Source organism: Lepus europaeus, chromosome 3 (assembly GCF_033115175.1).
Source record: "Lepus europaeus isolate LE1 chromosome 3, mLepTim1.pri, whole genome shotgun sequence".
Classification (NCBI taxonomy): Eukaryota; Metazoa; Chordata; class Mammalia; order Lagomorpha; family Leporidae; genus Lepus; species Lepus europaeus.
In genome coordinates, this window is record NC_084829.1 from 40,855,249 (window position 1) to 40,862,670 (window position 7,422).

Sequence of the window (7,422 nt, forward strand, 5' to 3'; positions counted from 1 at the left end):
ACGCGACCCTGACCCCTACACAGGTTCCACGAGAGGAAGCCAGAAAGCACTGCTCTTGCTAAGGGCTGGCAGACACTGGGCCCAGTCTTGTACTAAGGATTCCCAGCCATGCGGCTTAGGTAAGAACCTCAGTTTTCTCACCTGTTTTTACATGGGCACAACATGAGGGCTGAAACCAATACCTACGTAGAGGCTATTGTGCGGGGTCAATGCACATAGCGGGCCTTAACCAGCGGCAACCACCAGTGTGCTAGCTCACGAGGACGCGTGGCTATCTCTCCCCAAAGGCTCTGGTTTCAGTGTGGCGAGTTCTGTACTTCCGGGAAGTTGACTCCACCTTGGCTAGATCTAACCAGTGCATTTAACGCCGCAGGCCACAGTGCCTGGCTAACAGAGGAGCCCATGACCCAAAGCAGGTCCAATCAGAACGAAACTCAGGACTCCTTCCAAGACTGCTGGGGGAAGGCTTCCCTCTCCCGCAGGACGCCTGCCCTAGACACACAGCCTGCTCCCGCTGAGCACCTCGCTCCCATGACGAAGGCCGGCCCGGGGAGAGCCAGCTTGCAGAGAGCAGGGAAACGGAGCCACGCCACTTTGTTACACAAGCCAGTAGCACGCATTGAAAAAAATCAGAACAAATTAGGTTTTCATCAATTTGTAATCAATTGCATCCCGTGGATTGGGAATCTGGTACCAGCAGTGGGATGCTGATATAACTGCTCCTACGTTGGCAGGCAGGGGTCCGTACAACCAAGCCAAAGGGTTAGGCAGCAAACCACACAGCGGCCACTCCTCGGGGCTGCCGGGCCATCACTGACATGCACAGTCATTACAGATTTGTATATTTATAAGACGATTTTCTAGCAAATGGCAGGAAAGTGACTTGCAAATTAGGCTTCTCCTTATTTGTACAAAAATGTCGACCGGGCTAGCAGCAAGGCTGTCACTCCCACAATCTGGCAAATTGGCCACACTTGTTCCACAATAGTGAGGCGGGCGGCTCAGCCACAGCCTCACTCTCCTGAGGTCTCCGGCCACGCGCCCCATGAGTGGATGGCAGGGATGAAAACTTGGCACAGTCAAGGAAGTTGATTGCTTCTTATGGTCTTCTATAAAATAGAAGGTCTCACCATAAAAAGACAGCCTTGGGTTAAAAGTGGCCCATTGAGAGCAGACAGATAAGGAAATACGGCCGTGCTGAGAGGGGCTATTACTGCCTCCCAGCGCCTGTGATCCAAATTCCCTGAGATTATGTTAACACGGTGCCTGGGAGGGATGGAAAAGTGACGCTGCTTCCTGTGAGCAAAGGTCGTGGTGGGAACCACAGTGGAACACAAGCTTGGGAATAGCAGGAGGTGTGAATCCCCAGACCACGCAAACATCTGTTGAGATAGACTTCCTTCCCACAAGGAGGGCAAGGCCTTCTGTCGGGAGGATAGTGCTGGGGGCAGCCAGGGAGCAAAGGGCAGATGGGCGGTGCCTCTCTGCCCCCAAAGCAGAGGCCGCTAGAACAGCCCCACATGGGGGCAGACGTTCTGACGCTCGGCTCCGGGATGGGGAATGAGCAGAGGTCTGTTGCTAGGATACGAGCCCGTGACTTAAGACTGACTCAGCAATATGTCTTGGCTGCAGTTATTGGCACGTGGTATTGACTGAGAAGTAAACAGACAGGAAATCTAAGGTCTTTACAAAGAGTTACATTGTCAAGCCTGGCTGACAATGGCCTTTGATTGCTCAAACCTTGAGGCAGTCCCCAACTGGATGAGGTAACTGCATGAGGTTCCCAGCCCCGTCCAACAAGAGGGCTCTGCCAACACAGCACAGAGGAGAGGTCCTCTCCAACATCCATCTCAGAGGCGCGCAGGAAGGGTGATGGACAAGGGAAAGCCTCTTACGGCCAGAAAAAAAAATGCTACGGATCCCAGACCAGCAGCCACCATGCAGCTGTCCTGTACCACCATTTTCCAAGGGGGAAGGGTCTGGTTTTATTTGTTTTTGTTGTTGTTGTTTGTTTTTTTTTTTTTTTTTTTGCATTGGTTTTGCAATTCTCATGTTCCATCTCCACTAATGCATGCTGGGTATCTTGAGGTGTCAAACACTTGCATTTAACACATCAGTGTCTGAAACATACGGAGTTGTATCTGGACAGGACGACAAGGACTCACGGAGCTGACACATGCGGGGCTGGGAACTTCACGCAGCGACCACGTGCAACTCCACAAGGTCTCCCTTAGGCGTAGGTGAGTGCATCGCAGGCTGGTGAGGTGCTCCTGAGAGCGCCTACGTGGTGTAAGAGTGTGCCGGGTTTACGAAGGCCGACCGCAGGCCAGGGTCTGTCCTATGCCATGGCGGGCACCGGACTGAACAACAGAACTCCGAGAACTCCACATTAGACAACACATTAAGAACAGATCCCACATGGGATGTAAGTACACAGTGACTCCTGTTGCTGACTTAACAATTTGACACTCCTGTTCATGGCGTCAGTAATCTCCCTAGGCTCTATTCATGAGTTGTCAGGGCTATGGAAGCCTTTAGAGTTCGCTGACTTTGATCTTATTCCGATAGGGTCATAGTCAAAGTGGAAGTTCTCTCCTCCCTTCGGAGAAAGGTACCTCCTTCTTTGATGGTCCCGTTCTTTCCACTGGGATCTCACTCACAGAGATCTTTCATTTAGGTCTTTTTTTTCTTTTCCATGGTATCTTGGCTTTCCATGCCTACAATACTCTCATGGGCTCTTCAGCCAGATCCGAATGCCTTAAGGGCTGATTCTGAGGCCAGAGTGTTGTTTGTGTTTCTGTGTGGGTACAAACTAATGAGGTCTTTACTAATTATATACTGAATTGATCTTCTGTATATAAAGATAATTGGAAATGAAAAAAAAAACAACCTGGTGTTAAATTGGAAATGGCATAGAAAATTAATTAATTTAAAAAAAAATATTATGTAGGATCTCTGTCTTTAATGTGCTGTACACTGTTATTTAATGCTATAACTTGTACTCCAACGGTAGTTTTTTCACTTTGTGTTGCTATATGGGGCAAACTGTTGAAATCTTTACCTAATATATACTAAACTGATCTTCTGTATATAAAAAGAATTGAAAATGAATCTTGATGTGAATGGAAGGGGAGAGGGAGCGGGAAAGAGGAGGGTTGCGGGCGGGAGGGAAGTTATGGGAGGGGGGAAGCCATTGTAACCCATAAGCTGTACTTTGGAAATTTATATTCATTAAATAAAAGTTTAATAAATGAAAAAAAAAAAAAGAAGAACTCCGAGAACTCACGTTCTTCGTGAAAGCAGGGTAGGTGGACACGAGGCCAGAAAGGAAGTCCCCCTGAGAAGGACAAAGCCATCGTACAGGGCACAGGACACAGCCAGCCAAGGAGGAAAGGAGCCCCAGGCCTGCTCACTCAATACCCAAAGTCCACATTACTGCCGGGCTCTTCAAACGCACGGGCCAGGGGACACTCTCAATTGCTTGAGCTGGTGTGAGTTGATGACCCCATTATTTTCTGTGCCGTTTACCTCCCGCGAGCAGACAGTGACTAATAAATGTGTTGAGAGAAGAAGCAAGCACAAGATCCCCTTGGATGTATGAGCGGGCGTGGCCACTGAGGACTGATTCCAGGACTCAGCTGCAAAGGCCATGATGCTAACACGCCGCACCTGTAGTGAACCTGGCCCAGCAGTGCAGTGACTGGAGAACTCACAGAACATTCTCAGGAAGACTACCTTAGAAGCACAATCACTCTGATCCCCGGGGGTTGGGGGAGAGGTACAAACACAACAGAACCGATTGTTAAGAAAGATCACAAGTGGAAAGAAAGGGATTCACCTCTATCAAGACCAATTGACCCGTTTTATTGATGAGGAGTTGAAGCCCCAAGAAAATAGTCATGTGAGGGGGCCGGTGCTGTGGCACAGGAGGTTAAAGCTTGATCTGCAGTGCCAGCATCCTATATGGGCGCAGTTTCGAGTCCCAGCTGCTCCACTTCCGATCCAGCTCTTTGCTATGGCCTAGGAAAGCAGTAGAGGATGGCTTAAAGCCTTGGGCCCCTGCACCTGCGTGGGAGACCTGGAGGAAGCTCCTGGCTCCTGTCTTCAAATCAGTGCAGCCCCGACCACTGAGGCCATCTGGGGAGTGAACCAGCGGATGGAAGACCTCTCTCTCTGCCTCTGCCTTTCAAATAAATAAGTCAGTCTTAAAAAAAAAAAAAAAGCCACATGCGCCACTCATATGCAATAATCCGATTCCTCAAGGAGGGCGTACACGACTTCCCCACTGGTCCTGCACAGGAGCGCAGGTCTTTTTGCTCCATTTCTAGTGCAGTGGTTCTCCAAGCATGGTCTCCAACCTGCGGCCTGGGAACCTGTTAGGGTTGCCACTTCCCAGGTCCCACCCAGGCCCGCTGGATTAGAAACACCGAAGGAAGCCCGGCAGACCTTGCTTTCCGAAGTCTGCCAGGCGGTCCTGACACAGTCTCGAGCTGGAAGACCCCAGTTCTAGAACAGTGGTTTTGGGATCCTGGGGTGCGTACAGATCACCTGGGGATCTGGTTAAAATGCCAGGACAGACCTAGTAGGCCTGGGGCAGGGCCCTGGGATTTCTCCTTCTAAGCAGCTCCTGGGTGATGTCTGCGCTGCTGGCCCAGGGACGCTCCCCCTACCCCATATTAAAACCTGCTTTCATGTCTGCCCCCTGTGACCTGTGACCTGTGACCTGTGGAAACCAGGACTTCTTACACAGGTAGCTGAGCAGAGAGCCACGGGGGACTTCATGCGGGGAAAAAGAGGAACGTCCCAGGGAATGAGCAGACTTGGGTCACTCTATGAACAAAAGGGGTAGATTGATGCCAAATCGTCTCCAGGGCTAAAAAGATCTGATCATGCAACCCAAAACCCAGGTGGCTGACGTCTCAAACTCATGTCTCTTTCCTTTCCCACTTTTTAAAAAAATCCAAAGCAAAATATCATTCAAAGGGTTCTAAAAAGGAAGAGAGGAAAAACACTCACACTCTAATCACCCACTATTTTTTATATTTGCATATTCTTTCCAATCTTTGTAAGTAGCCTTTAAAAAAAACCAGTTCCCATCGTGTACTGTGAGTTGTCTTGACTAGCATAATTCTAGGCTGGAGTGCTCTCACCCTATTCTCATCTATCTTAATCAGTAAAAATCCCACGCTTAATCACAGCGTTAATACACTCAGCTATTCACTGAGTCGGTGAGAACTACACTTTCTGGAGTCTGATGGTTTCCTGTTCTCAGAGCAGGTGTGTGCCTCGACACCAGGAACCATGATGGCGCTTCTCATCAGCTCTCCCTTGCCCGTTGCTTACGCAGCCATTTCTAGCTTCTAATTAACTCACATCCCTAAGAGACAGAAACCTCTAGATGGCTTGGCCCATCTTTGCTTCCTGACTATTTAAAGAGATTTGCCTATGGTAAATATCAACCAGTGTATGCTGAATTATTAAACAAGGCGGTGATGAGATCAACGCAATTGTGATTAAAAAAAAAAAAAAAAGTCAACAAAACCTACACAGGAAAAAAAAAAAAAAAACAGAGCAACAGTCAAGGGACCCAAAGCAGCAGTGGAAACGGAATCACATCAGGAGTGACTGATGCTCTCCACGGGGAGGAGCCACGTCCCACACTGCACAGCCGAGGGAGCCGGGAAACGCCACACTCAGGGGACAAGGGACGGACTTCTCACACTCCGTGCATCTCCAGGAGAGGACTCGCCCCCTATGTCCTGCTTGGGGAGGCCTAAGAGACCAAGGTCATCCTGCATGGTGCTCTCTGATCAGAGCCAGCACATTGCAAACGCTCAGTAATCATACACAAGTGAGTGACAGGTGAGACCGGTCAGCTCTTGTGACGTGCCGAAGATGGAGCACGCTCGTGCATCGCCTCCGTAAGTAGCCTGACAGGTGGTAACGTGGATCTCATTCCAGCTGCATAGGTGGAGGGCAAGTTTCTGGTCAGGAGCTAGAGGCTCAGGCAGGCTAGGACCACAGCCTGTGCTTCTCACCCAGGGTCACTGTGGCTCATGGACACAGAACGGCCTCTGGGTCTCCTGTGGCTGCCGGCAGCCCTCGCTTCTCATCAACTCTCACAGACTTCAGAGAGAGGCCTCGCTCCACCCCCAGCATCCCCCTCCCCGACTGGCCTTCCATGACCCCCGCCTGGGGAGAAGCTCCTGCTCCTGCAAGGGGAGAGGAACGGTCTGTGGGGGGGCACAGCAGCAACAGGAAGAGTGTGCCCGAGCCTGGGCTGCCGGTGTTCTGAGTACCGCAGTGCTAACTGGACCCCACAGGCAGCCGGTGGAGACCTGCTCAAACCCTGCTGGGGGCTGCCTTGCCCTGCACCTCCCAAAAAAACCGCCTTCTGCATCTTTGGTTCTACCCAGGAGCAAGCGGGAAGCAAACTGGACGGGGGCATGGATAGAGGGGTGGGTGGGTGAACGGAGGGGGGCAGGGGTGGGGGATGGGCCGAGAGATACTGGGATGCACGGGCACAGGAGGAGGCCGAGAAGAAAGCTGCTTTCATCCTTTGCTTGCTTGTTTCCCAAGAGCAACCAGGAATCAAGGTCAAGGGGGGCCCAGAGCTGCTCAGCCCTGCACACCATCCCTCTGCAGAACTCTGGTCCTCGAACCACTGACGGCCCCAGCTAAACCGCCACCCCTTACCCAGGTCAGCCCGCCAAGGCCCCAGGAGACAAAGGGAGGACCGCTCTTTAATCCCCCCTCCCACTCTCTCTCTGCTCTCCCGCTCCGAAAGAGCACTCTGGTCCCGGTTTTGCCTACACAGCTTCCATCTGGGTTGCGTCTGTGCCCCGGCCAGTGGAAAAGTCAACCCACGGCAAAACAAGCTACGAGCACATTGGTTTCCAGAGCCAAAGCGGGCGGTACGGGCGGCTTCTGTTTCTAACAAAGCCTTTCCACGATGTATAATTCATTATTGTGTACTTTCTTAAAAGGCCTATGCCGTGCACACTGCCACCGGTGGAAACTTCCTCCTGACATCGAACACAGCTCCATCCTTCCCTCTACAGTGGATTCCGTCAGCTCCCTGGACCCCTTTGCCCAGGTTCAGAGAGGCCAGCGTAAGGGAAAGCACTCTCAGGGCTCCATGGGGGGCCCCTAGGCTGCCGGCGCCCCGGCATTCAGCAAGGGCAGGCTGCGGAGCCAGGGGGAGGCACTGCAACCTCTTCCCGCCCCCCACCCAGAAGCAGCTACAGCAATGAGGTCACCCTGGTGAGGACTGAAGGCTGGGTCCCCAGGGTGCGGCCAAGAGCTGGGGTGAGGGCAGGGCTGGGCCGGAGATGAGCTCAGCTCCCCGGGGAGTGGGAGTGGGAGTGGGAGGTGGGGAGACCCTCCTCCTCCTCCTCTCCTGCTGGCCACATGTGAACCTGA